The sequence below is a fragment of the Nothoprocta perdicaria genome, unplaced genomic scaffold, assembly GCF_003342845.1.
Source record: "Nothoprocta perdicaria isolate Ctin4 unplaced genomic scaffold, notPer1 scaffold_190, whole genome shotgun sequence".
NCBI lineage: Eukaryota > Metazoa > Chordata > Aves > Tinamiformes > Tinamidae > Nothoprocta > Nothoprocta perdicaria.
The window spans coordinates 616,960-638,335 of NW_020455094.1; the positions used below are offsets into that span (position 1 = coordinate 616,960).

The 21,376-nt window shown below is 38.3% G+C and overlaps 1 protein-coding gene across 1 annotated transcript in view; it reads left to right on the forward strand.

Moving 5' to 3' along the window:
- Positions 1-21,376, forward strand: part of CALD1 (caldesmon 1) — a 179,233-nt gene that overhangs the window by 53,240 nt on the left and 104,617 nt on the right. Inside the window, exon 2 of the mRNA XM_026037108.1 lies at positions 16,156-16,250. The gene's annotated coding sequence lies outside the window, so the exon portion shown is untranslated. The remainder of the gene's footprint in view (positions 1-16,155; positions 16,251-21,376) is intronic.

Here is a 21,376-nt window from a genome sequence, read left to right on the forward strand (position 1 = left end):
CAGTTACATGTGGTCAGTAATCTTGTGTGGAAAATCTTGCTTGCTGCCTTTGACTTTCTATCCATATTTCTCTGTCATGAAGAAACTGAAACACTTTCTGTTACTTGTATTAATTTTTTTTTGCCTGACTTGGGAAGAACTCATGCCTATTTTTGTTAAATTATTGTTATATTCTTGTCATGGTGACAATGGCGGAAAATTTGTTAGTGGACTCTTGCCCCTCTAAGAAGAGTAGTTGAGGCAGGTAAAAGCAGAGACTTTTTTGTGTGTGTGCTTTTTTTTCTTGAATATAAATGTAATGACGGTAGAAGTTTCATAGAATCATAGAATCATAGAATGCCGAAGGTTGGAAGGGACCTCAGAGGTCATCAAGTCCAACCCCCCTGCTCACGCAGGGTCACCTAGAGCACATGGCACAGGGCTGCATCCAAGCGGGTTTTAAAGATCTCCAAAGAAGGAGACTGTTTCAGGACAGCTCTTAGTTTCCTTTGATGCATTGGTCATGTTCTTGTTTGAATTCCTATTTGCTGTATAAGTTTTTGTTTGTTTATTTGTTTTTTAGTAAATGCAAGAGGCTTAGGGCTTCCTGCATGATATGCTCTGGGGGATGTCAAGTGCTGTGTGAGCACCACAAATCCAACAGGAGCAGAACTTGTGGACTTTGTGCAAGACACTGTGTTCACAGGACAAGGAGGTCATTTTTTCATCCTATGTTAGTATGCCACTCTGAAGCAGTCTCATGTTGCTTCTTGAAAATCCTCGCTCTAGATGAAATGACACATCTGAGGAAAGGAATTGTTAATAGAAAATTGATTACTTACCAATCTAGATAATCCATACAGGCTTCATGAGTTCTCAGCACCTATAGCTGTCTGTGGAAACTGGAAGTCCTTGACTAGAGAAATCACTAACAGCAGAAAATTGATCTTGAATAATTAAATAAAATGCTTATGTCTGTTTATAAGTTACAAAGTTTAACATGAACAAAAAAAAAAACCTGAAGGTGATTGGGGAATGAAAATAGGAATGGTGGGCTACATGTGATTAATACAGATTTAACTTCACTGTCTACAAAGATGGTATGCAGTGATGAAGGGGATATGTTCTGTGATTTATTTTCTTCTACTTTAAAGTAGTGGAGCTCTAAAAATGACTAATGAATCTCCTTCCAAGGTTCATATCTATGACCTAATTCATATGTGTAGGAATCTTGTCTTCCCCTTAACTGCGGCAGAAAGCTGGGGAATTCTCATCCAGAGAGTTGGAGGCCAAAGCAGAGACCCTGGATAAGATCCAACAGAAATAGCCGCATTCCAGTGAAAACGGGAATCAGATGTACAGTGCACATGATAGTTTTAATTGACTGATGCTATTTACCATATGTTAATTGCAAGCTATATTGTAAGTCATGATGTTGACTATGGTAATGATTAGAGTAGCTTCACAAAAGATGCTGAGTTGTTAAAAATCATTGTCCTGATAGAGGCATTTTCATCTGGTACCATTAAGACAGATTGTTTCAAACATTTTGTTCATATCATCAAATGATGCCATTTGGAATAGATAAGACAAGGTTCCTTAGACAAGGAACTGTCCTGCTGTTCTTTCATTTTATGCAAGGTACCCTGTTACACTATTTACATGTTTGTACACTCTATTATTGTGTGATATATATTGGAAGATGCATCTGAGTCTGTGTATAGTTATTATCACAAAATTGTACTGTTATCATAGAATCATCTAATAGTTGTGTTTGGAAGGGAAATATGGACCTTATCTAGTCTAAAACCCTTGGACAGTATCTAGTTGTGTTTTAAGTATGTCCAAAGATGGAGACTCCACAGTTTCTCTGGGCAAGCTGCTTCAGTGTTCAATCACCTAGAACTTCTGGTGTTTCAGCTTGTGCCCATTGCCTCTTGTCACTGGGCACCACTGAGGAAAGTGATGCTCTCTCTTCTTATGCCCTCCAATTAAGTATTTATGCAGAGTAATAAGAACCTTTCTCCTCTTCCTCTACCCAAGCTTTTTCTCTTAAACAGTCCCAGGCCTTCTACTTGTGTTTCAGATGCCGCTCCTTTGATCATTTTTGTGATCTTGCATTGGACCCGCTGCAACAAGACCATTTCTCTGTTGTACCGGGGAGTTCAGAACTGGACCCAATACTCCAGACCAGCCTCACTAGTGCTGGGCAGAGAGGAAGATTGTCTCCCTTGACCTGCCAGCAATGCTATACCTAACGCAGTCCAGGATGCCATTGACTGCCTTTACCACAAGGGCACTTTTACTGGTCCATGGTTACCTTATCCGCGATGACCCTATTCACTGTAGGGAAAGACAGTATATAAATGTAACTCAGGTTATGCTTTTTAGATCAATTTCATCTGGAGGTTGTAATGCAAATCATGTGAGAAGTGTTGGGATTCACCTAAACGTTGTACTGTCTGGGTACTGTTGGGTATTTTATAGTAGAGGGAAGAGAAGAGAAAATCTGTAAGAGAAAGAAAATGATTGTAACAATATGCTCATCCTACAGGCCAAGCCAATAGACAAAATGTTTAGTTCCTTTATACTCTTTCTAGAACAAAGCAGTCCCAGGATTGCTACTGGTTGGAGGGCAACTGCAGTTATGGCCACGATAGTAGTTTGGATCGTTGAGGCTTGGCAGTGCTTCAGCTGTACCTCGCTGCTCACGTTCTATCTATGACTTTTGTGCAAGCAGCTAGGCTGCATTCAAACATACGCCAAAGTGTTAATCTTCTGCTTGTACTAATGTGCGTGATGACCAGGAGGCAGAAAGTGCACATGCAGTACTGTTCTCAAGAAAGTCATGAAGAAAACACTCATGGTGCATGGTTGTGGGCTTGAGTACTTGCCAGGTGTTACCACACTTCACTTATACCATGGTCCTGAGGTTTGCCTTTCTATTTAAATTTGAACAAAGCTAACTTTGTGACCATGTTCTGCAGTCAAGTAATCGTGTACCACCATGTCATTATAGCAGGCTGCTGCTTACTCTCCCCGAGGACAGTACTTAACACAGTCTAGTGCATAGTGGGTGTTGCTCTGTAAGAGACTGATTTGCATCCTTTTTCTCAAAATGGAAGGGACTTCAGCTAGGGAAAACAGCTATGAAGCAATTGCGATGGAGCTATTGCTATGTAGCAACATTCAAATATGGAAGACACAACTTTGATTTACATCATTTTCAAAGTGCTTGGACTTCCAGTTACATTGTAAGCTTTTAAACTGAAATAACTATATCTACTCAGGAATTTGTATAGGCTTAGCTGCATCTGTTCAGAATTGTACCTCTCTTTGAAGTAGTGCAGCTTTCTTTTCCCAGAAGAGACTGCATAGCAGGCAGAACTTACAGATGCAAGGACAAGCTTCATCTAGTGTAACTTCCAATGAGTTTTGTTGCATTTCTGCTTTAGTAAGGAAGTTTACCTAGCTGGTGCAGTCCATATTTGCCTGATTATTGTATGTTACCAGAGAAGTATTTTCTTGTGTATTATGTTACCAGAGAGGTGATGCTTGAGGCGCGAATGGAGAGCAAACAACACCATGGCTTCTATGTATGACCACCTAGCCTCTGCGCTGGGGAGGAGGGTATTTGAAACTGACATATTGATCCATTGGACATTTTTGACATGTTGGAAGAGGACTAAGTCACTTTTATCAGTGTTTGTCCTAGCACCAGGTTAGCTTAAAATGAGAATTTTGCACAATTAGGTAGGTTGATAAATCATAATCTCTACATTATCTAAACAGAGGTTTTTAACTGTTTATATATTCATGGATCTTTGATCAAGTTGCAAGCAAAGGTTCTACAGGCACTTCCACTAGGACAATAATAATAGTGCTATTGCTTTATGTTCTTCAAGCAAAACAATACTTAGAACTTGACTGAAACTTCTCTCTTTTGCTATTCTTTCTTTTATTTTAATAGTTTGAATGTAATTAATTGTTGGATAAAGATGCCCTTTGATATAAAGAGCATGCTTTGGTTCTGGTTCAAACTAGAAACTCAATAGCAAAAGAGCTGCTATGTCTAGTGAATACAGCAGTTTATCATCATCTGCTGTGTTTGTGGACTGTTCTCTCTCCCTTACCAGAGAATGACACTGAAAGAATTGCACAGAAACCAGTTCTGCATTTCTAGGAATTAAAGCATTTATGTCTTTCAGAGAAAGTTGCCCTTTCTTTTGGTAAAGGAAACCAAATGAAAAAAGGCGGGTGCACTGACACTGACGCACGGGAAGACCTCCATGTGAGATGTTCATTCACAGAGCATGTCTGTGACTGCGTACTAGATATTTATTTTCCATTTGTTACAATCAGCCGATTGTAAATTGGGAATAGAAAATACTCCTTTCTTCATGCAACTGTTGTGAGACTGAAAACTGTGAATTACTCAGCTAGCAGTGCAGTGGAAATCATATGAATGCCACGAACAGAAATGAAAATTTTACTGTGGTTGAACTTTGACTAAAACTCATTAGAGTTTTGATTTCATTGTATATTTTCAAGGAACCATACAAACTTCACCAAGGGAAGAGATGATGTGTTATTACCTGAAGGCCTTCCCTTTACAGAATTTTAGCCATATTCCTTTCATGCTCAAATGTATCTCTTGATTTCCTGTACTAATACAGAGAGCAAAATGTGTATGGAATTAGTGGTTTGTTCCGACAAAGATCCCTAAAACTACCATCCCTCTCTGGCATGGAAAATTCAGAGTATATCTGCATGAAAAATGCAGAGCAGCCAAATGCTAGATGGAAATCAGGATTGGCCAATGTGTCCCTAACTAGACTGGCATAACTGTTGTCAGTACTTTCTATCAGTTTTGCAGATTGGTGAAAGACTTAATTCTTTGACACTACAAATCCAACATTGAAATCACTTAGAGAACCTCATGACTACTTGTTTGGTTGCCCTTTCCCCACCTCCCAACTTCCTTTTCAAATAGAGCCTAGCAACTAGTTATCACTCAAGTAAAGAAGTGGGAGCATATTATTAGTTTTCAGTCTTGCTGCCAAGAGAATGTATTTGACACATTGTCACATAGAGGCATAATTTCTGCAGCTTAGAGCTAGCTAGCATTCCAAGTATTCACTGCAATGTTATGGGAAAAATGTCTATGGGAAAAAGTCAAGGAGCACTGTTTGGAGGAATTATGTTTGCCATTCCAAATTCCAGTTAAGGAATCCCTAGATGATAATTATTTAGAAGGTTGCAGCTCTCCAGTGGGTAAAAGTCAAAATTAGAAAAATAACTGAGATGATAAATGTCTTGGAGGAGAACAATGTAATTGTTTTGATGAAAGCTGTTTTGTAGATTAAGTTCATAAGTACAACACTAGCCATCTTACTTTTCAACTATCTTTCTTCTCTTTTTCCCCATCTGATTATCTCTAGTATCCTATTTCTGCTAAGATAAGTGGAATGAGCCCTAATTCATAAAGTACTTGTTATCATAAGGTGTTTCTATTTGACTGATCCCTTCTCCCTTGGTGTCTACAGCATTCTTCTAGGTGGAATATCAAGCAGTTCCAATCAACTGTCTTTTTGGTGTTTGCAGACTGGAGAAGTACCACTGCAGATACTATAAATATAAAAGGATAAATTGTCATGTCTTGAACAGGACATATGCAGCTTTACCTAGCACCAGCTGGAGGAGCTTTAAGTGTTGTTTTGGGCCTACCAATGTCATGGTCCAGTTCTGCTGCTAAACTTCTACCTGCTAATCTGAGCAGACCCAATGTGGTTTTGGGTGGGGAGTCTCCTTCCCTCTAAGCAAACTGTTGTTCCCTTTTAACTTGTCTGCTTTTTCTATACAACTGCAATTGATAATGCAATTTCTTTTTTGCATATAACAGATGCAATATACGATAGTTAAGGTGGTCTTATAAGTCTGTATACCACTAGGCTGTTTATTGGTCTATTATGACCTATATAGAAAGGTTGCTTTGGACAAATGACATCAAGACATAAGATTAATAAACTCTCCCTGATTGTTGTTAACAATGAGAACTGACAATAGACAACATCAACTGGTTTCCCATGAGAAACAAAGCAATAGGAAAGGGCAGGATATAGCATTTATTTTCTGCTTGCCAGATGAAGATGGGGTAGTTTCAAATGTTTTTCCCATTTAGACAGATGTTTGTGTTTTCAATGGCCTATGTTTTTGGTCTGAGATTTAAAAGATAAAACAGTGCCATCATTGTATGACAAGAGGAGACTCACAGTCGTTTTAAACACTGAAGGATTATTGATTTGTTCTTCACTGTTAAAATGGTCTTCTGAATTAAAGGTTTAAAGCGTTTATATGTGGCTTTATTATAATTCTTTTCTTCTAGCCAGGTTTCTTATTTGTACTTTTTTAGTCTCACTTTGGTATACACATCCTCTTAGGTATTCTGTGCATATCCTCTGCCATTATATAGAGAATGGAATGAATATTTGGGTGTGTGTGTAATCTTTAGACTGAAAGAGCAAGCACCATCTGAAATACAAAGCATTCCTCCAATCATGTTTATTTCAAATAAATTCTATTCTTAAATGAAAATCTATGTAAAACCCAAGATGACTTAAGCGTAGTGTGTTTATATGCTGCCAGAGAATACTCTTTTTTTTAATTCCTTTCTCTTATATTGTAGTGCTGTATCCAAATTTGTTTTGCTGCAAAAGAGAATTAATGTTCACAGAATTAGTTTCAGCTCTGCTGCTATGCTTAATTATCCAGAAAAGTCATTTTCTGTTGTATACAGTTGATCACTAAACTGTTGAATTATTTACATTTGCTTGGGATGAGGAATAACATTTGAATTCCAAAAGCTTTTTAATGTGTTTTATATGGTTTGTGTAACAATGACTTGAACTCTCACTTGTTGCAGCAACATTTCTTTATAAGCCAATGTCCTTAAGACAAAACAAATATATTGTTTTGCCTAATGTGGTTTTCTTTCCTCTTCCAAAAATATGCAAAGAATAAAGAAAACTGTTTTGCAGCACAGTATCCCCTCTCTCTTGAGCTTACTGTTGCATTGCAAATAATATGTGTTATTATGCTATTTAGTAAGCTAACCTTACGTTCTCTGGTTAACCCCAAATTTTCTTTGGAATCAATGGAAGATTCAGATACTTGGGGAATCTGGATGTGAGTCAGCAGATAATGATCAGAGTTGAGTAAAAATACTTTTTGTACTATTGTTTTCACAAATTCAGAACCCTTTCTGAAAGGCAGTGGGAGGCATATACAATCTAGATGAGATAGAAAAGCAGAGACAGACTTCCAGGCTAATTCAATGGCTAAGGCTTCTTAGGAGACTGGAGATTCAAACACAATTCTGCACAGCTCGGATGAAGGCTGAGTCTTTGTTGTGCAAATGTATAGACTACAAGCCAGTCCTACTCCAAACAGCCATTAGCTTTGTAGTTTGCTATTCATGATGGTACTTGGTTGAGATGCGTGTGTGTGTTTTTTTTTTTTTTTTTTTTTCCTCCTCCCCTTTGGCTGATTCTATTTTTCTACCAGCTGAATGACTAATCATTAAGTTGATCAATCGCCAGAAATTATATCCTTGTTTACCTGGAGATGAATAGAAAATTTGAATCTAAACATTGTATTTCATGGGGTTTTGCCCCATCATCTCTTCCATAATATCTTTTCAGAAAAAGAAATGCCTCTACTAATACATGAATTACAACCTAAAACAACTTAAAATTTGAATTAGTAAAGCAGAGGCAGAGAGAAAGTAAAAGCTGTTAGCAAGATAAGATATTGAAATGGGATGTAGAATCAATAGGGTGTAATGATTAAGATGTGGCTCTTTTAAGACCTTGGTAGGAGAAAGGTTCTTTGAGATCAGACATAATGAAATCACACTAGAAAGGTATGAGCTAGGCAATGGGAAAAAACATGGGGTGGAGGAGAGGCTGAGGAGATGAACAGCCTTTGAAAATTAGTTAACCTTTACATCCTTGGACTATATAAAGTGCCTGAACCAAGGCACTGGATCCTTCATTTTTTCTCTGCTACTGGGATAACTCTTCAAACAGCATTTGTATAGTAAGGACTATAAGGAAACAATATAAGACATTCAATGGCAAAGTTTCTATTGCTCTTAGATAGAAGTAAATTGCACTGACAATAAGATGTAACTCTTATCCAGGTGTAAATATCTTCTGCATCTGAATTTGATCCAAAGCTGAACTTGCAAGGATTAATGTGAGTCTGTTACATAGAAACTATTGCAGTCTCAGTGCAGTCATGCATACTTGCTTAGCTAGCAAAAGTACAGAAATGAAGATGAAATAATTAAAAATTAAAAATGATCATCTCTGACTATTTTAAAACAAGAAAGAATTCATATGAGAGAATGAAAATGCCTTAAAAATAAGTGGCTCTGGTACTGCATACTGCAGACATGAATTTTATGACCTTTTTCTTTTTTTTTCTGCAAGATCTATAAATAGGGGGGAAGAAGAGGGTAGGGAGGCGAGGAGGGGAATGAGAATGAAGTAAAACAAAATTCCTTTATTTTTTTTTCTTTTTAAATGGAATGCTAACCAATCCCTTGGCAACAAAGCCCATGTTTATTTTTAATTAAAAAATAACATAGCTGGGTTGACTTCAGTTTTCCCAGCTGCTATTCTTCCATCGCAGCAGCTCTCTGGCCTGTTTTCCCTTGCTGATTTCTTTCATCATTTGCACTTAGCTTGTATGTGTTATATGGATTTTATGTAATATTTCCTACCATTGAAAGTAAGGGTAACAGCCCAAACAAGTAGCTGGGGCTCAGTCATCTCCCAGATTCTCATCTACAATACCTGAACATGCCCTTCCTTTTGGAAAAGTAGTAGGTGTGATGAGGATAACTTTTTATGTGCACATTCCATGCTGCTTATACGATTGCCAAGCAAGATTTTAAGCTGCATACTGAATTTATGAGTTATAGTTCATTAAAATAAATGGTCTGGATTTGGCAAAGTTGAGATATCACTGAGTGCTCAGGTAGTGTTTGAAGGCTGACAGGCAGCCTTAGTTTTTCTTGAGATGACCTATTGCTGCTGGGTTTTGTGTTTATACATTAGGTAAAAGGGTGCCAAATAGGTCTACCAGTTATACCTTCTCCAAGAACCCTGTCTCCTCCTCCTGTGGGGCAGAACTGCAAGAGCTCAGGGCAGTGGACACTTTTCTCACCACCTAGTGAAAGAGCTGATGAGTTGCATAGCGCAGAAGATTATGTATATCCTTAAAAATCATACCAGTTTCTCAAATAGTTTGAAAATCAGGTTTTTGGGTAGAAAATAAAGGTCTATTAATATTTAAGTGTTTCTGCCACTCTCTGTACATATTTTTAAGTTAATGCAAGTTGAGATATTAATGCTCTTACTTTGAAAGTATGTGTACATGTCTCAGTCATAACAAATGGTGCCAGCAGCAATAGGAATTGACGGCATTGAACTTACAGCTATTGCCAGAAAGACATGTAGTAGCTGGAATATAAGCAGTGACATGTTGGAACCTGTCCACGGAAGAAGATATAACTCTGTATTAATGACCAATAATGTAACTACTGATAGTGTGTCTCTGTGATGAGTGATTTGCATATATATTATATATTTATATATATAACATAGTCATTTTTAAAAAATCTTTTTCCATTGGTTATCCTTGAATAAGTAACAGCATTCTGGTCTGTCATGATATTTTTTCTTTGTGGGAATTTATCTGAAGAACTAGTGTTATCCCAATGCTTCTTGGGCATAAGAGGAGTTTGGGAGAGATTGGAGATTTCTAGAGAAAGTTCTAGGCTGACTCGTATCAGGACCAGTTTCCTCTTGCCTTATTGTATCCTTCCTGAATTAACATAAACATGCATTAGTAGTTGAAAGAAGTTAAAATGGCATATGTCAGTGTGGGCCTATCATAATGCAAGGAGCTGTTGACATCTGTTGTGATGTTACTGTGCCATTTGACACTTGAATTTTGACATCTGTTCTTAGAGTTTTTAATAAATTATTCAAGATTATTTATTGATTTCTGGTTTTTGCCTCACAGGTTATTCCCTAATCCTATTCACAGGTTATTTCCCTAATCCAGTGATGAGCATGGTGGGATTGAATGTACACGTGACTTGGGGAATGGCGAATGCCAAGCTAATCTTTGACATCTGTTCCTAAAATTTTATTTTGGTTCATTATAGAGATTCCCCCCAGGGGCTAGCCTAGAAAACTTGAATCAAAACTTCTGTACTCAGAGAAGTCCATCTTCTTCTTCAGGGATTTTCTGCTATCCCATTTCCAAGGAAAAAAACACATGAAAGGAAGCCACAGAAGATGTTCACATGAACCTTCCCTGCTGAGGGAATGTCTTAATTTGCACAAAGTTCTTTTCTTTGCTGCTTTATTTTAATGGGAGCTGTGAGCTCCAGGATCCACAGATAGTAACTAGTAACCAGTGCTAACATTAATCCTGTCACTCAGAAAACTTTTTAGAAATGCTTTTAATTAAAATTTCCCTGAAAAGTTGAAAAAGATGTAACTTGCAGAATGTTCATTGCGACTTCCTCTCTTCTGATGTGCATCCCAGCCATGTGTTCACATTCAATAACTAAGACATAAGAGGAGAACAGACTTTTCCCAGGAGACTTGTTGTTGTTGTTACAGACTTATTTTAGCAGTGCTTCTCTGCCTGGTTTGAGCTAATAGTTTTATTTGTCATGTTGATTGATGTTAGCAACTGTCAAAAGATGCTTTAAATCTGTCCATTTGCTGTCTGTTGCAATTGTCTATATTCTTGGATCATTGTGCATTAATCCTTTATGGATTATTAACATTTAGGTCAGAGCTCAGCTTTTTGAAACCTTTTCACAAAAGGGACAATGAACCCCAAACATTTTCGAGTTGTTACAGAAGTTGGTAGCAGTTACTTTAGAAATCTTGCATTAGCAAAGGATAAAGTTCCAGCCATATCTACTCAGATACATGCAGACCTCACTTAATTGTTAGTCTGTACTTTCAAGAATTAACTCTGCAAAGACTTTGCCATCTACTTCCACTCAGTATCTTAAGCTACATGAAGTCTTGCCTTTTGGTTGTGTTTAACCTTAGGAAACATTTCTCTTGACTTTGTGGTCTCATGGCATGACATGTTGAATAAAAGCCTGTATTCAGGTAATCATTTTATCAGCAGCTTCTCACCTCTATTAAGAGAGAGTCACTGAAGGGGAATGACTCTTCACAAAAGAATTGTGGTGCTCCACTGATGAGATCAATGTAAGGCATTTTTTAGAGGGTTGAGAAGAAGCTTGGTATTTCCTGAAGCTTTGTAAGTCAGATGAGTTATTTACTAGTGTATTAGTATGACTGGAGGGAAGAGACAGAGCTTCCTTCTTCTCACTCTCCCATAATGTATATTAGCTTACCTTGCCTTATTTTAAAGACCCCATAGACTCCAACTGATATTTAGCAGATTGGATAGGGCGCTCCAGAGTCTGTCCCTGGAGAAGTTTTCTGTGTATGCTATGCCCATTGGGTTGGCTGTGTATTAAACCTGGGATCCAGTGGGTCCCCAATAAGTGGAATGCAAAGGGTAGTGGTTGGAGAAAGATTCCTTTCCTCTCCCTTCCCCTCATGTCCGATACAGGCTGCATCCGAGCTGGAAGAGGCACTGCTTACATCATGCTTTCCCTCTTTAGCTCTGTACCTCTAGGGTACCTCTGACCCTGAGCACATCTGGACTATTAAGACCATCAGCTCTTTACATTATGCAGCTTGTGTGGTTCATGAACAGAAAATAGGTGGGGAACTTTTTCATCCATTTCATTTTTTCCTTATTCATCTGTACTTATTGATACTTCTCTGTGTCATTGAGGTTCTCCTCAGATGAGACCATGGAAAGATGCAGCTGTAATAGGCTGAGTGCTTTATATGATTTGAAAAATAACAGAGATATATGCACCTAGCTACATGTTCAAAAATTTAATATTTAATTGAGGAGTTGTGTGAAGGACTGTGTCCTGATGATCACAGAGCCACAGTAAAGCTATCATTCTCTAGCTGATGTTAAGATAACACTGGAACTTTCCAAACAATTATTAACAGCATACCAACATTTATGACATAATAGGATATAATCATTGAGATGAATTATTGTGTCAGAATTTTCTACTATGTATATTCATCCCTTTTGTACTTGGTTTATAATATCTTTTGAAGTAAGAGCTACCATTTTATCCTGTTGCTTGTATAACACCCAGAATGTTGGGTTTTGGCAAAATTTCTGCAGTCCCAGTTGTAACACTGACAAAAAAAATGCTAGCTAGGAGACTGCTGCAGCCATGTGGGAAGTAGAGCTGAGAGAGAGAAAACCATCCATGTTCAACAGAGCATGGAAGTGTGTGCTCAATCTGAAGTCAATGGCCTATAGCTATACTTTTAAAAATGAACTTCCAGAAATATTGTTGCAGAGGAATTAATAGATGTTTTTATTTACTTTAAATTCTAATTTTGTATGCTGATAAGATGCTCATAAACAGTTAGTTGAGCAGTTCACAGATGAGGAGATAGCCCACCTCCACTTTTCAGGTCAACTTAGAAAATAAATTCCCTTTTTCTGTGGTTAGTGGGTGAAAACAAGGCTTCTCGTGCCCCTCTTCTGTTTTTAGGGCGGTTCTATCAAACATCATAATAAAAGCTTCTTTTGTTAAAAATGATTGAACGGCTGGGGAAAAGTTAAGGGTTTTTTAAAAGTGCTCCCTTGAGGCAAAGTTGGAAAGCAATTTTTTTTTTTCATTTTTGTTTTTCTTTTATTTTAAAATGCTCCCTCTCTAATGTCTTCTTATACAAATAAACTACATGGCAATCCTGGAAAAAAAATCCTGGAAAAAAACTTCTTATACAAATAAACTACATGGCAAAACTGGATAAACAAAGAAATACTTCACCTAGACTGCTTTTTTAAAGATGGTTTCCTCCTCTCATTTTCAAATCTTGTGAAAAAAATTTAATTTTCACAATAGATTTCAGTATTGATTCTATTGATATTTTTTCTTGTGAATTAAAATCTTCACAAGAATCACTACTGAAATCTATTGGCAAAAATGCCTAGCTTTAACCTGCTAGAATGAGATCCCAGGTTAACAGCCACTCTTTGTGGAAGGGTAGAGATGATGGAACCAGATTCTTCTCAGTGATACCCAGTGAAAGCCGAGAGGAAGTCGACACACATTGAAATACAGGCAATTCAATTTAATCATGATTTTTTTTTTTTTTAATATATGAAGGTGATTAAACAGTGGAACAAGTTTCCAGAGAGGTGCAGGTTTTGGAGTGTCCACCACAGATATTCAAAACCTGACTGGATGTGGTCCTGAGCAGCTTGCTCTAGCTCACCCTGGTTGAACAGGGAGCTTGGACTAGATGATTTCCAGAGGCACCTGCCAACCTCAAACATCGCGTGGAACAAAATTCTGCATTTAAAGGACAAAGGAGAACTCCTTTTATATACAGGTCACTAACACAGTGCAGGGGACTGGATTACCTCCTTTTCCCAAAGTATGCTCAAATTGTCATTTATTGTGCTCCCACTCTCCTACCGATGTTATTTTACTTTTTTAGGTTATTAAATACATACTTTTGACTGGAATCTAGATGTCCTATTTCCATAAGAGCTTCTTAACCACCTTGCTGTTGAGCATTTTGGGATTGCTTCCTAACGTGTGGTACAATTAAAAACACTTTCCATTTGCATACCCTGCCCAACTATGCATTAGCTGACTGAATATTCAGCTAGGAAGTAGCATCACTGAGTTCCAGTATTCATATGAAGGTTTAATTACTTCTCCAAAGTGACCTATTTCTTCTCGTAGCACTTCAGTGAACTGTGGATCTTTCTGCTATGGGATTTTACTGAATGTTTACAGCTAGTGGAAATACTAATGGAAAAAATGCTGCCATGGTGAAGAGTAAATATGCACGTTCCACCTTCCAGGCATTCTGGAAGTCACAAGCTGTGACTGGGCAGTTGGGAGAGTATTTGTGGGAAGCATCATTATGTGCTTTTCCTATTCTTAGGCTCTACCCTAAACATAGGTCGCTGTCAGAGGATACAGAACTATTTGCACATTCATGCTAATGTGGTCTAGTCTTTCTTTTACTCTTGGTTAGGAAGGAATGTAGCAGAACATCCTAGAGCTACAGCAACCTTCAGAAGATCTAGGCTGAAATCCCTTCAGGAAGAGATGAGATCTGAATGATCTCCAGGCCCTAGCTACTGAATTAGTGGATAAAATGGGCTACCTACAGCACATAAATCTTTTAACTGGACTTTGTAACTTTTTTTTTCATTGAAAACTACCTGGTGAATGGATCCAAATTCACTAAAAGAGAACCGTGCTCTTCATGTGTGTTCCTATGTGCATATACAAATGGATATACCTTTGTAATGAAAGACCCAACTAGGTGTTAGAGGTCACCTTCTGAAGGCCTTGGATATTCTTTGGTTTTCTCACTGCACAATCAAGATAGAAAAAATTCCTTCACCACTTACGCCACAAAGAACTTTTGATAAAAGCACTTGTGTTTTTAAAATTGCAGTTAAAAGATACTGGAAACCTAGTTCCATTGTGTGGTTGAATGTGCAGTGCAGGGTGTGTGGCTGTGTTTGTAATGCTGTTAATGGCATTGCGTGTGTGACAGCAGAATATGAACCCAATGTTTATGGTTAGGGGAATTCTAAAGAAAGAAGAGTCAGTAAAACTTGTGCCAGTTTTTACCATTGAAGATTACAAGCTAAAATGTGTCCAAACCCTTGTGATGTTTCTTGGATTGGAGTGTTTAGATTTATGAAGCCTGGATTTCGACCTGGACCTGAACTTCCTTCATGTCAAGTTGTGTGGAAATTTCCTCTTTGGTTCTTAGCCTTTTGTAGTCATTTCACATTGGAATTGCAGTGTGATGGAAGTTCTTTTGGACAGCAAATAGTGAGAGAACATATTATAGTAATTTTATTGATATTATAAATTATGTTGAGCTGAATTAAAAAAAAAATTGCTTTAGGACAGAATGAATACAACCAGCGGAAAGGACATTGTGTGACCTGAATATTAGTAACAATGTGGGAAAGAAAAGGAGAATCTTTCATGTCTTTGTCTCTAGTTTTAAAAAATCTTGAGGAGACTGGAGTACAACAAACAGTTCTGAAGCAGAGAATGCCTTTTAGACCCATAAAACCCCTGTTGCGCATGATCTCAATGTTTTGAAGTTCTTCCTGTTCAGAATCAAGTGATGGGCATTAATCAAATAGAAGTAGGCCTCTTAGCTAGGAATTGTGCCATAGCCCAGATTATTATTGGAGTCCTTCCCTGGGCGGCTTCTTGAGGCAGGGTCATCAGAACTTCACACAAAAAAATGAGGAAGTAGGAATGCATATATATATATATATTTCACTCTTGGAGTCATACTGGCTTATTTAGAGTTTCATTACTGCATATGTACAGATTTATCTGGTTATACTTTTTCCCCTTTAATTTTGCTTATGAACACTGAATTCAATCTGCCCTGAGTATTTATTATTGTGGACGTCTTTTACTCATTACATTGAGTTTGGATTTTATTATAATTTGTTTTCTTTCATCTACATACTTTGTTCTTACTCTTCATCTGCTTTTGTAGAGCACTTCTCACTTCTAAATATGTTGAATACAAGTCTCAGTACAGATCCTTAGGGAGCTGCACTGAAAACTTCGCTCTGTTGTGGAAACTCACAAGCTAGTTTGATTCTTTGCTTTGTGTCTGACTAATCACCAGAGAAAGTTCTGCTTATCCTGTATCAGTTTTACTTCTTGAAGAGGTCTTAGTGAGAGACTGTTGAGAACTTGTGGGAAATCCCAGTATACTTTGCCAGATTCCAGGTTTATAGACTTTTGGTTTTGATTCTGAGTTTTTTTGGGGGTTTTTTTTGTTTTTTTTTTGGTTACTTGCAAAATTTTGATGCATTTTATTCCATTCTTTTAAAAGAATCTTTGTAGTAGCTTTGCTAAAGAAGACTTTACAAAAGGTATATATTAGTAGTGCTTTTTTAAAAAAAAAAAAGTGAAATAACTGTACTATTGCTAAACAGTGTTATTTGTTTTTTCCACAGTCATCACCGCTAGTTTCTGGCATCATCATTTTGAATCCATCAGCAGCTGTTTTGTTACTGAAAGGATCAGAATATTTCCTCTGATTGCCTTCCCTGTGAGTATGATTAAAGTGCTTACCCCAGAAGGAATTCTTTTTTTCCTTTTATATTGCTTTTTTATATAGGGCCATTTCTTCTATTCTGTGTGCTTGCTTACTTTTCGGAGGCTGGAATCCCTCTGATAGAGAACGGACAGCTCTGCTTTTGGTAGACAGCAGTTAGACCCTTGATTGTTCTTCCTTTAAAGTCATTGTCACCATAGACTACTTTATTCAGAACTGATAACAGATTCAAAAGCTTTTGTCTTGAATTTTATTAAATTTTATTTTCAAATCAAAATCTTGGAATTTTACAATATTTACTTTGTGGATGCCTGTTTTTTTTTTTTTTTTCCCCCTTTCCTCACAGCTCTATCTGTTTGGATTTCAGCAAGTTTTCTGCTTGCAGTATACACTTAAATCGTATTTACTTGTTTCAAGCTCATGCACTGGTGGTACTATTGAATTTTCTGGTCTTTTTAGAGCAAGTAGGCTCTGAGGGTTCTGCATGAGTATGGGAGGTCCAAGTAACCATGCTTACTATTTACAACATGTAAGGCATAGAGACACTTTTTCCAAACATTTTGCTCCCACTTCCCTCCGAAAACTTTAGGACAAGTGAGTGCCCCGAAAGGACTCACAAACCAGTTAAAAGAAGTGTTTGCAGTGTTTATGGAAATTCCAGGATGGAGACAAACTGAGGGCTGCCTTTAAGTTTAAGCAGCGCTTATGACAGGGAACTGATGGGGTCAGAAATACTACCCTGAAGTCAAGGTAACTCCCTTACATGCTACCATCCTCAGGTAACTCAGGGTACAGCAAGCTTTTCATTCCCACTAGCATGTGACCATGGTCTGGGTGCCTGACCCTCTTCTGTACCTCTGTCCCATTCCCCTCTTTCTGGCTATAGAGCAATGTGGAGGAAGAGAGCAACTGGGCTGGAGGCTGAGTGCTGGCTGCATTTCCTTTCATCTCAGGCAGCCTCCCCCCCAGGCAGGAATGCTGGGTCTGGGCCCATTTTAGCTGTTTTTGTCATCGTCCTTGGGGAAACTTTGCCTACACTTCTGAGAAGGTTCGTGTAAGTGCTGAATGGACTGATAATTGTTGCAGGCTGTTCTCTGCCCTGATTGCTCTGAGTTCTGTATTACTTTTGCGCTCCTAGGGAGTATTTGAGACTGGAGCCAGATGCAGTCTGGGATTTCCAGTTTGTGGGAAATTTTGATATTACAGAATTATGATTTCTTTTTGATTCAGAACAAGATAAAATTTCCCATAAAACACTTCTACAAGTGATATCATTGAATTAGACTCTTATATGCTTCCTTAGTATGTTTGTGATGAACCTAAATACCCTAAAAATCTGAGCCAAGGAGATTAAGGCCATGGTTCCTATGGATCAGACATGCAAGTGCTCTAGGATGAGACATTCAGAAATCAGTTCTTCTGACAGATCACTAGCTAGAGTGTTGGACATGTTTAAGCATGCAAAATTTGGCATTTCAACAAGACTCTCTGACTGCTCAAAACTGACACCAATGCTTCAGTGTACTTCTAAGCTGGTACCTTATAATGGAGAAAAGAAAGCTAGCTTCATCTCATATGACCTGTTGTGTTTGCACAGAACTTACGGAAATGGGAGAAAATTCTGTCAAGAAAGAAAAAGGACAAAATCTGATAATGCATTCCATAATTAACCTTCTCTTCTCATTGTAAATGGCCAAGTAGACACATGAAGGAAAGTACTACCAAAAAGCTAGTATTTGCCTCTAGAAAATTATTAAAACAAAATATGTAAATCAATACATACATTTGGAAAGGCATAAAAATGAATTAAATATCTATGAAAAACTGGAAACAAAGCTCATGTCCTAATCTTCATATGAAGTGCATTAGTGGTATTGATATGACTGACCTGCAACTGTTAATTCTAACCGCCTATGGATTCTTGAGTATAGTCAAGTCAGAATTTTGAAGAGAAACTGAAACATATTTATATAAATTGCAGTCATAACACAATGATACCTTATATGGATAAGGTGCAAAATGACTGGTTAACTATTGATTAATCTATGATCAAAATGTATCTTTTGTTAGGAGACAAGATAGTCACCACTAGGAAGGATTCTGTATGAAAGGGTTTGGTCAGCTCTTCTCCTAAATACTCAGCACTGAAAGCATTTCTGTACATATTTTTTTGTGATGATTTATACCAAGATGTGTGTAGGATCCCCTTCCTCTGAGCTGCTGCTCTGAAGAGGCAATGCAGTACCAAATCTTGCCTTGGCTCTGTGAGTTACATGGAGGATGTGCTGAACCTGGCTGTTATTTAGCAACCTAAGTTTCCCAGCAGGTTCTGAGACTTGGAGTGACCTCTATTTATGGCTGGAGCAGTTTCTGGTAAAAGTTTTCTTGTGGGAGATGAGAACCTGGTGATTTTTGTGTAGCATTGCATTCTTGAAGAGGTGTTAAGGCCAACCGTTTGGGGTATTTAGTGTAAAAAGTGCTGTGTATCAGCAGAGTGAACTCAAGAAAAAATATGCTTGTCCTTCCTGACACAATTCACAGTCCCATGAAAATGTGATGACTGCCTTTCACTGCTTGCTGAGCTTCAATTGGTGGGTGAAGGACTGACTGAAAGAAATATGTGGCTAATAGCTGAAATGTAGAAAAGCAGAGCATCCTTTAGATATAGAAATTTACGCTTCATTTAAGGGTGAACCAAAACATGTAAACCTGCTGTGACTCATCCAAAATTTTGGATGGAGATCATCTTTTATTTTCCAGGAATTACACCACCTAGGAATTGTAAAACTGACACACTGAGTGGTTGAAGAGCAATCTGCTTCTAATAAACCAAGCCTTGCCAGACGGAGGTTTAAGAACAAACAAAAAGATTAAAAAAAAAAAAAAGAAAAAAAAAGAGAGAAAGGGAATAAGCATAAGGATCATATGTAGGGACAGACTCAGTGCTCTGCTGTTGCGCTCAGAGTGAGGGGAGTGGAGTTGATTATCTGCATCTTCCCAGTAGGTAGGGAGCAGATATAGCTCACTGGAGAGGATGTGGCAGGAGCATGCGGCGCCTTGGCTGCGTTAGTTGGCAAGCAGCCCTTCGGAGAGCAGTGCCAAGCACAGCTTAGGCACAGCAGACGCTGTATCTTATTGTCTTCTGTGTGGTATTAACCTTCTAAGGCAGGAAATGCGTGCGCCGAGGGAGAGGGAGCCTGGGCGCCACCACTCTTTGGGCTTCACCCATTCTTCACGCTTCCTCAGCTCAGTCCCGATAACTGCTCCTGTCATGTTATAATGGAAATCCTGGTGCTTTGAGCTTGCCAAAGATGCGACTTGCTTGTGGAGTTGGTTGATTGAGCAGCCTGAGAGTTTTCGGTGAGATGGGCCAATTGCTCAAAACCCCAATAATCATTGTAATGTGCTGCATTAATAAAAAGACAACAGAGACAACTTCCCAAGGTTTTGGGGGATTTTTCCTTGCACACATTACTGTAATGTTTTCAGATCACAGGATGAAAGAAACTTGCTTTCCGATCATCTGGAAGTGGGAAGTATCTGAAGTCTCCAAAGGACATCTTGTCTCAGGCTAATGCTGTAGATTCAGGTGCTGTGGAGGGTAGTCTTAGAAGTGCATCAGCCCACTTAGATGTTTATCTGAACTGAGTTTGAACTCCCAATTTCTGGAAATTCCCCTATGTCTATTTTCCAAGAAGAGCCTGATCTTTGCAGTTGTTTCTCACACGAGTGCTGCGGGTTCGGAGTTGTTAAATCTTTGGCCTGACTCTCACTTTCACCACAGTCCCTTTACACAGTACAAGCATTCTGCTTCAGGGATCTTAAAATGAAAGTAGATGACATTTAGTAGCGTAAATGAGAAACAGGTCCCTTAAAGAGAGAGGGGAAAAAAAAAGGTCTTTCTTGAATTGCTTGAATGCTGACCTTGAAAAAGCCCCTGAAGTCTCTGCAGGCAGGCAGACTTTTTTTTTTTTTTTTTAGGAGAACAGATACCCCAAACTTCAAAAGATCACCTGAGGCAAGTGATTTTTTTCTGCCTTTTTAAGAGAAAATTCTTTTCCACTACACTTGGTACCCACATGCCTGTCTTACAGCTCTATTTTCTTGTCACATAACTTCAGAATTTCTGGTATATTTTTCTCATCCTTCTTATTTAGTGTTTTTTTTTTTTCCTTCAACTTACTAGTTGATTTTTTTCCTGAATTTTTCTTATATGAAAGATGTTAAAGCATTCCACCTCTATTTTGAATATGGGTGAGGGGTTATGGGGAGGCAGTGTTTAAATATATTTTGAGAAGGGAGGTAAGAAAAGCTGTCATCCATCAACTGGTATTAGTCCAACTTTGAAAGTCTGATGGAAACTGAATCTGACTGTTAATGCAGACATGATACAAATTAGCTGTGACTTTATGATACCAGCTGTTTCTCTGACAGGGTAAAAGGGCACATAGCTAGAATAGCATCTTTTGTTGAAAGTAGTGTTTCCCTTTGTTAAATGTGGGAGCCTCAGGGAAAAAATTGCAGTCCTTTAGTTACGTGATGTGCAGTCTGCAACATGTTCTTGGAAGTTGGAGGGGGGCGCTTATTGCTGATGTTTCTCAAAGACAGGGTTATCATAAGTGTTCCACTTTTTGCTAGTTTTATCATTGAAAGACAAATCCCACTGTCATGGTTTTGCCTCTGTAAAATTGAGGACTATTTTCTTTAGAAATACAAAGAAAACAGTGAATGACAAAACCTGAGAAAAGTCTGCCAAAAAAAAAAAAAAAAAACCCACAAATCTCAAAATAAAACTGAGATCCATTAATTATTTTTATTCATTGAGTCCCACCAGTTGTTTTCAGATGACTATGTGATAGCCTTAACCGAGGGCAGTCTACTGAGAGAGCGACGCAGATGCAGGGCCACCAGCACCAGTGCCACATCGTGGGCTGTACCTCCATCATGGTGCTACATGGTTGTACAGAGCTTCCCTGCCAAATCCAGTTGGCTGCTGTGCCTTAACCACTCTGGTTTAGGGGAGCCCACAGTGTGAGAAATGCATGGAAGATGCACCTGAAGAGCTCTATGTGAAAGCACCTGCTGGTATCTTGGTGACATGACTAGAAACAGCCACTAAT